General features: G+C 38.1%; 1 non-coding gene across 1 annotated transcript; it reads right to left on the bottom strand.

The window, feature by feature from the left end:
* Positions 1–5,043: 5,043 nt before the first annotated feature.
* On the bottom strand, positions 5,044–5,251 carry LOC119246871 (small nucleolar RNA U3). Its single transcript, XR_005125613.1, has one exon. It is a non-coding gene; the product is annotated as a small nucleolar RNA U3 (small nucleolar RNA).
* Between the last annotated feature and the right edge of the window lie 4,989 nt (positions 5,252–10,240).

Genomic DNA, 10,240 nt, shown 5'->3' with positions numbered 1-10,240 from the left:
TAAACTGCCAGGTATTTATGCTGAGGAAATAATTTAAGTTACAAACATGGTATGCAACAAAATATTCATTACCACCTTGTCTATAAAAGAAAAATTAGCAACAACCTAAATGATCCCAGATAGACTAAGCTATATCCTGAGGAAATTGTCCTAAAGGACTATTGCACAGTCACTAGAAATTATCATTATGTGGGAGATATAAACTACATGACAAACCATTTATGTTGTGATATTTTATTCTTATGCCCTTGTTTTCATAATGTTCTTTGTGCACTGACAAAACATTTTTTTAAATACTCATCCACTTACCCCTCCTCTCCGCAGTTGCACACCACCTGGTTTCTATGCGCCCCTGGGATTGTCATATGGACTCCAGACAACTCACTGGAGTACAAAGGTCACCTCTGCAAAGTCTGGCTCTTTAGAAAGGCCAAGCCCAGCTTCTGACTTAGGCTTCTTTCATTTCCTTACCCAGCTTCTCTGCCAATGACCCAACTTCCCCTGGGTTTGCCTTTCAATCAGCTATGGTTATTTGGGAAAACACTTGAAATAGATTTACTTTCTGGGATTGAAAATTTAATACATTTGATGTGATAAATGCCTCCTTTATTATCATTAAACCAGGAGAGGAAAGGAGAGAATAACAACAGTGGAAATGAGATTCTGAAGTATCCAGGGTGAAACATTTTTAAGCAAACCACACTACATCTTGAGCCCTTCAAAGGTCGATTCCTCAGACAATTTATTTCAGAAGATTTGGCTTCTGAGATAATTGGTCTTCTTAATCCTTATTGTGGGGTGCTGGTATGGCTCTCCCGAGATTGCCAACTTCCCCCATCTGGATTCACAGCATGGACAGGTGTTTTCTGTCTGGACCAAATTACTTTAAGTGTTACATTCATGGCCTAAATTGTTCAATGTCTATTTAAATTCAACAGATTTTTGCTCTGCGACCTTTACTAAGGTTTAATTCCAATTCTGATAGAGATGGGAATAACACAGTGGAAAAGGTGCCTGCCCTTTGCTGAAAGATGTGTATGGAGACTTGCAAACAGAAAGGACAAGAGCTCTGTGCGTGTGTGTTTGTGTGTGAGTGAGAGAGAGACAGAGAATATGAATGATTTTCTAACATTTCAGAGATCTGCATTTTTAAAAGACTGGAATTCTTGTGTGTGTGTGTGCATGTGCATGTGTGTGTGTGTGTGTGTGTGAGAGAGAGAGAGAGAGAGAGAGAGAGAGAGAGAGAGAGAGAGAGAGAGAATATGAGTGATTTTCTAACACTTCAGAAATCTGCATTTTTAAAGACTGGTGTAAGGCAGGAATGACCACAGTGCAGGTTTTCTGATCCCATGCAGACCGGGTAAAGGAGGAGTCAGAGTCCTCAGTGGTTTTGCAGGTTTTTATTGGGGTTCACCAGGCATATGGCAGGCAGGGGTGCTGGGTGGGGGGCTGGGAGGCTTGTAGGCCTCCCAGCCCCCAGCAAGTCTTCACTCTATCTGAGCTCCCCGGAGTTCGTTCTGCTGCTTCTCGGCTTCTCTTTCGGCTTGGGCTTCTACTGCTGCTTCTACTGCTGCTGCTGCTGGCATCCCCGTGACGCCGCCCTTAAAAAGCCCAGTCTCAGCCCAGGTGAATCACATCTACCCATGCCCACACCCCACTCCAGGTGCCCGCCATCAGGCATGCATTCAGACAAGGATCCATCATCTATCCCGATGGTGGAAGGGCAGAAAAGCCTGACATTTTCTTTACCCTACAACTGGAATCCTCTTATCTAAGCACATTTTCTAAGTAAGAAGAAATCTTGGTCTTTGTATCTCACCCTCTGCCTGCAGCTCCAGGGGACTATATACAATTACCTTTCCCCTCTTTTTGGTGACTAAAATATCTTTCCCCTTAAACATCAATACAGGGAAAGACAATAGTAGATAACAATAATAACAACTTCCCCTTAAATAACATCTTTTATTTGATCCTCTCTAAATGCTGTATGGTGAGATCTTAGTGTTACAGTGAAGGGGAACTTACAGCTAGGAGATGCTGCTGGGGTAGAATTTAAGCAGGCTGGTCCTCAAACATATGTTGTCCCTATTGAGGCCCATTTACCTATTTCCAACAGGGTGGGATGTCTCTAATTTTGTTAATTAACCCTGCAACTCTACAGCAAGGCTTGGTTAGTAAGGTCTCCAGCCATTTGGGTGATTTGCCAGGCTGCCATCCATTCATTGAATGTTGAAACTTAAGTAAATTCTCCTGTATCTAGCATGGCTGAAGGAATCAAAGGTTTGTATTCAGTTTATGAAATTCCTATTTCATTTGGCAGTTAATTAGAACATGATAAAATAGACCAAACATGCAGATTAGGCTGAAGAAAATTTCTTTCTCTGAAGATTCAGAAGGCATTTTGTAAATGGCACAAGACCATGAAATCAGCATTGTGAACGCCAGTGAACTCCAGCTGCAGGTGACTGGCTGTGCTGGGCACCCAAGGAAAGAAAGCACAAAATAACTAAATGTAGGTGGAGCATTTTTTTCTATCTGTATCTGGAGAGTTTCTGGAGCCAGGGTCCTCCTTAGGGGTCATGGAGCTTGAGAAAAAGTCATGTGTGCATGTGTCCCTCTTCATAATTTTATATAGACAAAATTATGTTTAATTAATATTTTGTTGCTTTCAGGGAGGTGAGTTTAGCAGGAAAGAAGCCAAATGGGCACCAGAAGCAGGATGTAGAGAGATGCTAAGATCACTTTTATATTTTGAGCTTCCTGGCATACAAAAAATACGAAAGTCCAAAAGAAAAGGGTTATATAAATAATCACAAATTGTCAACTACTTGTTTAAAAGATAAGTCTCTTATTTATTAGAGTAAGTCTCTATTAGATTAGTGTCTCTCTCTTCCCCCAACCCCCCCCCCCCCACACACACACACACACACGCGCGTCATATATTTAGGGTTATGTTGAATGAGAAAATACTCTTCAAAAGAAAGTTACAATACATTCAGCAACACTTATAAATGAGCTCCTATTTTATTCATCACAGCAACATCTACATACTTTGTGAAAGAGCAGTCCATGGATATCAAAAGTACATTATTCACTCTACAAGCAATGTTTGGTGGGAATATAGATTCTTATAGCCTTATAAGTCAATGCCACCTCTAATCAAAAAGCACTGAGTCAAGAACCACTGGTTTAGAGTATATGGCATGAAGGTACAGGCAGCAAAAAGCTGAAGGGCAAGCTCCTGAGACTTACATCACTACATTTTGTAGATGGTACCCTGGGCCTCGCATATTTTACTTCTTTTTTCCTTCATAGGACATCTTAAAAACACAAAGCAATGTAACATTTATTCTCTATCATCAAGTCCTTAATACAATACAAGTCAAGCACCAGGAAACCTACTGTCATTTTACTTGAGCAAAAGCTTCATCTGCAACTCTGTGCCGTTCATGACAATATTAAGTACACTTTGTAACAACCTCTCTACCATGACTCAGACTAAATTTGGTGATATCCTTAAAAGAAACGATTTAATTTTCCAAGACCATCTTGTTTAATTTATGCAGCTAGTACTGTACTCTCTCTCCTTTATGCTCCTGAGAATAAGGTACTGGGGAAAGTAATTAGGGCATTAACTTTGTTCTCTAAAAAATACCTGAAAACTTAATAAACCCCTTTTTATTTGTATTGTTTATTTGTTTTGCACCAGTTTCAGCATGATCTATAGTGGACTTCCAGAAAAACTGCAGTCAATCATAAGCATTTGAGACACTAGGAATAGCCCCACAGGTCAGAGAAATCCACACGTAGACAAAGAGAAAAAACATAATAACCACAACAGCACAGTCTGATGGTTCTTGAAGCTTCTTTATACAGAATGCAATACTGTCTCTGCCAACTGTTCTTTATTTATTATTTATCAATCAACATATGTGTTCATTTTACAAACACATTAAACAACTTTCAGACAAATGCAAAACACGGGAAATCACACGAACAGATGAGATAGTAAAAGGGACATCTTCATCATGGAGTTCTGTTTTGGAATGCTTTGCTAATGTCTGAGGCATAATCCTATAAAAATTCCAGCTTTTTTATCTTTTGGGAAGCCCACCAAAAAAATCACATCCTCAATTGGCATGTCCTGAAAAAGTCTTTAAAATTTTTGCTCATTTTTTTTTAATTTATTTATACAAGCACTGGGTACAGTCAGAAGCGCGGGAGGGTGAGAGAACCCACCAGAGCCAGAGCAGGGAGCAGAACAGGCAGACTGACAAAATACACTGCTGAGGGGAGCAGTGGGCACGGCAGGAGAGGTCTGCATGCCATATGGGACCCTTGCCAGGCAGCCTGGGATCGAACCAGAACTGCAGAGGCTTCAGGCAGCTTTGCAGTCCAGCACTCATGTTTTTAACTGTAAGTGTCCTTCTATGAAGTGAAAAGAAAAGCATGTCTATGCTTAATGGTAGCCCAAGGAGTGAAATATCTCCAGCAGGAGTATACCTAGATGGGAAGTACAGTCAACTGTTGAGAAATAAGCTGATAAATTACGGGCAATCCTTTATCCCTAGTCCAAAGCACATAGGACTACTTGTTAATATCTAACCTGATTCAGGTCCTGACTTTGACTTTTAAAATTACTAGGCTGCCTTAAAAGTACATCATCACCCCCTCTTATCAGCAACGTAAAAATAATGGGCTGTGCATTATGAAGCTATCCTCAGGCACTGCAGCAGGAGTTCGATCCCCGGCCAGGGAGCTACCCCCATGGTGCAGCAGACCTTTCCTGACTCACCTGCTGCCCCCCTCAGCAGTGTATTTCAGTCAATCCACCTGTTCTGTTCCCCACTCTGTCTCTGGTGAATCCTCTCACCCTCCACACCTCTGGTTTGTACCCCAGTTCTTATACGCATAAAAAATATCTTTTTAAAAAATGGGCTGTGCAGTGGACATGCCATAGTGTGACCCCCCAATGTGTAATCTTTTGCACAATCCCCACCCTATTGTTTGGTGGTAAAATATGGAAAACTTCTTCCCTTCCACACCTGTCAGAATGTGTTCTCTCCATCTTCCTCTCCCAAAGGAAGAGAAAAACGTCGATCAATGGCAAAAGGCAGTTGCAGAAGAAACACCCAGAGCGAAGTTTCACCCTCAGGACAGAACTCTGTGTCTCCTTCTTGTGGTTTCTGGTACTCTAAGAGAAATTTCTCTAGTAGTATACTGCAGAAATGATCAGTGAAAGTATATTTTGTGGGAACTGCTTATAACCAATAAAATGTCAAAAGTGATGGTATATCACTGCAGTGATCCTGTTATACCATAGTGCAAAAGTGATTTTTCATATGTAATTAAGGTGCCTAATAGACTTTTAATCAATCAATAGATTATCTAAGTGGACCTAATATGATGAGCACTTTAGAAGAGGAACAAGGCCTCCCTTGAAATTACTGACTTTCAGCCACAGAGACTCTCCACTACAGCCCTGCCATTAATTCTACCATCACAAGATGCTAGAATCTTCCAACAATCTCAATTGCCTTGAAAGTAAATCCTTCCCCAGCTGAGCTGTCACCTTGACCACAGCCTTGTGAGGCCCTGAGCAAAGGACCCAACAAAGCTCTGCCCAGACTCCTGATGTATTGAATGAAAATAAAGTTGTAATATTTTAAGGAGCTAAGTTGGAAATACTTTTATGCAGTAATAGAAAACTAATACAGGCAAACACATTTATTTTTCACAGTTGTCTAAGGAAGTCCTAGGAAGAAATATGAACCCACTAGTGACAAGTGTGATCAAGTAAGAAGAATACTAAATGAAGCATGAAGGCCTGGTTCAAGTCCTGGCTTTGCATGACCTGGAGAAAGCTACTTAACCACATTGAACTTCTAAGCTCATCTGTCAAGTGCGGTTGATACAATCTTCCTAGCCTTTATCACAAGGTTCTAAATCAGAACTTTGAAAATTGTAAAATGTCGGACACATATCATATGGTTCTTGTCATGCTCCTAGTAATATAATTTCCTGATGTGTTTTAACTTATTTAATCATGAAACATATGAAGTAGATATACTTTATGACCATCAACCCCTTTTTATTGATGAAGGAAATGAAATCCAGGGAGGTGAAAAAACCTTGCCCAAGATTACACAGTTATTACTAAGTAGGAATAAGCACTTAAACCCAGGCAGTCTGGTTCCAGGTTCTGTATTCTTAATCATTACACTATGTTGCCTCTTTTAACTGTAATAAGTATAGAAAAGCAACTCCCTCTGAAGCAAGTTGAGCCTTGATATCAAGATATTCTTAAAGAGATTCAGAACCCTCAGATGACAATGATCCCTATAAACCTCTACTTTGATCATTCTTCCTGATTTGCTATCTTGGTTTTTCTAACACAACCACATATTTCTCAAAAGAAATTCACCAAGAGGCAACAATCCTCATTTTCTAGTATAAAGTGCATTGGGGCTATCCACACTGCTCAGTCCCACTGCCTCAGAGCCTGCACCACCTCCTTCTACTGTTTCCGATTATTACTTAGCTGAGAGCACACAAACAGCTGCTTACATCAAACACACTTAATTTCTCTTCAAATACAGATTCCCATAAAAACCTAACATAAAGGGGATAGAAGCATTTTTATTGAATAGCTTTTAGGTACACTGCATGATTCCCATTCTGTCTACTGCCTGATTTTGCAAATCTCTGGGCATGCAGTATCAGTTCTTAATTTATCTGAAAAAGACAAGAGTTAGAAGAGTCATTGCACAAAGGATCATGTGGTACATTCATCTACATTTGGGGAGATTATCTTTTACCTTTAAATCTTCCTGAGGTAAAGAAATTTCTTATGTCCTTTAGTAGGACAATATAGTTCTTAAGCTAATATTTAAAAGTTCTTCCTGAAGCAGAACTGAAATCTCTCCTGCTTCAATTTAAGCAATCAAGGTTCTATTCAAGTTTCAAAATCAGCAAAAAGACATTTTCTGAACCATTTCCTGACACCCCTCGATTAAATTACCTCCTTAACTCTTCCGGATCCAGGGCACACATTCCTTTATTATGCTATTTATATAATAATGTTGTTATTTATTTATATACCTGCCAACACCCAACAGAGAGCCCTTCGGGGCAGAGACAATGTTATACTTATCCTTGTGGCCCCCATACCTGGCAAAGTGACTAGCACATTTTAGAAAGTTGAAAGAAATTTTTGAATGAGTGAAAACATGAAGAAAATGGTTTTATAATGTACCATCTGTGAGCAAAGGAAAAATTTGAGCAATGTCCTATTCATAAAATCTCTCTAACAAAGATCAATATTAGCTCTCTCCTTTTGCCTCTTGTTAATTATACAATCCCAAATTCTTTCCTACCCATAGGACATATTTTTCCAACCTGTAGGTAATAGTTTCCTTGACTATTGATAGCTCCCTATGGGTTTCAGTGGAATGATCAAGAACAGAATCATAGTTCTATATATACATCAATGTCTGTCTAAATGTACCTACCTTTATGCAAGTAGGGTGCTTCCAAAAGTTGGTTATAAACTGTTAACACAAATACTATTCTATATAAAATTTATCAGGACAGTTTAGAGAGTATGCAAGTAATTTTTTAAGATTTTTAAATGCTTTTTAATATTAGTAATATTCTAGTATTTTTTCTTTATTCTTTTTATTTAATTTTTAAGTGTAAAAAGTTGTTTATTATATTTATGTGCAACATAGTCAAAATCAGTCAATAAATTTTAAGTTGAGGGCCTCCCTGGTGGCGCAGCGTTTGAGCGCTGGGCTGCAAAGCTGCCCACAGCCTCTGCAGCGCCGGTTTGATCCCTGGCCACCGGCGAGGGTCCCACACGGTGGGCAGACCTCTCCTGCCACGCCCGCTGCTCCCCTCAGCAGTGTATTTCAGTCAGTCTGCCTGTTCTGCTCCCTGCTCTCGCTCTGGTGAATCCTCTCACCCTCCGGTGCTTCTGACTGTACACAGTGCTTGTATAAATAAATAAATTTTAAAAACAAACAAACAAACACATATGCACATGCATACATACATACATACATACATACGTACATACATACATAAATAAATAAATTTTAGGTTGAAGTAATATTTGGATACCCCTATCAGGTACTGACACCATAGTGCACCCACCACCAAATCACCCACAGTCAAACACCACAGTCCACTGTACTCTCTTCCCACTTTATGTCAGGTTTAAAGTATACAATCAAGGACAAGTTTTTGAATTTGGCTTTATCTGACCCTTTGTGTGGATTCTCTATATCTCATCTACAAGTAACACCATCTAGTATTTATGTTTCTCCTTCTGACTTATTTTTTTTTAGCATAATTCCTTCCAGTTGCATCCATGTTGCCAACAATGACATGAGTTTACCTTTGTTGATCTCTGAGTAATATTCCATTGTGTATATATATCACATCTTCTTAATCCACTCATGTGTTTTGAGACTCATAGGTTATTTTCATATTTTAGTTATAGTAGCCAGTACTGCAATAAATGTGGGAATGCAAGTTTTCTTTAAAATTTGTGCTTTTGAATTTTTTGGGTGGATGACTACAAGTGGAAACACTGGGATGAATGGCAGATCCATTTTTAATGTTTTGAGACACTTCCATACCACTTTCCACAGGGTTTGGACCAGTCTACATTCCCACCAACTATAGAAGGGTTGTCTTCGATCCACATCCTGAACAGTCCAATTACAAAGAAATTGAAACAGCAATCAAAAATCTCCCCATAAAAACCAAAAACTCAGGACCAGATGGTTTTATTAGTGAGTTCTACCAAGCATTCAAAAAGAAATTATCATGCTCAAATTCTCCAACAACTGGAGGAAGACAGAATTCTCCTAAACATATTTTTGAGACCAACATTACTCAGTTACCAAAAGCAGACAAGGACAACACAAGCAAAAACTATAGACTAATATACCTGAAGAACACAGATGTAAAACTCCTCAATAAAATCTTAGCAAACTGAGTTCAACAATAGATTAAATAGATCATACATTATAACCAAGAGGGATTTATTCCTGGGATGCAAGTTTGGGTCAACATATGCAAATCAATCAATGTAATTCACCGTATTAAAAAAGGAAAGATTTTAAAAATCATACATGAACATATCGGTAGATATGGAGAAGGCATTCGACAATATTCAGCGCCTGTTTATGATAAAAACTCTTAGTAAAATAGGGATAGAAGGAATATACCTCAACATAAACAGGCCACATATGTAATAAACTCACAGGTAGTATCATATTCAATTGCAAGAAACTGAAAACTTTTCTTCTAAGATCAGATATACAACAAAGATACTACTCTCATCACTACTGTTCAACATAGGATGGGGAGTACTAGCTAGAGCAATTAAGCAAAAGAATCATCAAAGTAATCCAAAATGGAAAGGAAGTAAAACTATCACTACTTTATAGTGGCAGGAAACAAAATCAATATATAAAATTTTGTTGCATTTCTATATGCAAGTGATGAACTAGAAGAGAACTAAATAGAAGAAAAAAAAAAAAACAATTCCAGTTACATTAGCATTACAAAGTTTTAAATACCTAGGAGTAAACTTATCAAAAGAGCTGGAAGATCTATTCATTGAAAACTACAAGTCATTGCTAAAAGAAATAGAAGATGACACAGGAAATGAAAAGATATCTCATGTTCATGGGCTGAAAGAATGAAAACAGTCAAAATATCCATCTTACCCAAAGCAATTTACAGATTCAATGCAATCCCTATCAAAATTCCAATGAATTTCTTCAAAGAAATAGAGAAAACATTATTGAAACTTACATGAAACCAAAAAAAAAAAAAAATACCCCAAAGAGCCACAGCAAATGAAGGGGAGAGGAGGTATCACAGTTTCAGCCATCAAATAATATAACAAAGACATAATAATCATATTGGATGAGCAAAAAAATTCACTGTCTTACCATAGACAAAAGATTTTTTTTCACTGAATTATTTTAATAAGATTAAATAAAGCAATATACAAACATTTAGTACAGTGCCTGGCACTCTATAAAATATCAACAATAATAATTATATAGCCTGCATAATTAATTATTATCAAATTTTATCAGGCCAAGAACATTTTTTTATTTTTTTAATATTTTATTTTATATAAATCTTACATCATTTTTCATTGTTGCACAATGTATGCATTTTCATTTTGGTTATATTCCCCATACAATTGCACCCCCCC

This window comes from Talpa occidentalis, unplaced genomic scaffold, assembly GCF_014898055.3.
Source record: "Talpa occidentalis isolate TD23 unplaced genomic scaffold, MPIMG_talOcc4v2.1 talOcc4.15, whole genome shotgun sequence".
Classification (NCBI taxonomy): Eukaryota; Metazoa; Chordata; class Mammalia; order Eulipotyphla; family Talpidae; genus Talpa; species Talpa occidentalis.
The sequence above is the reverse complement of the archived record's forward strand: the minus strand, read 5'-3'. Positions and strand labels throughout refer to the sequence as shown.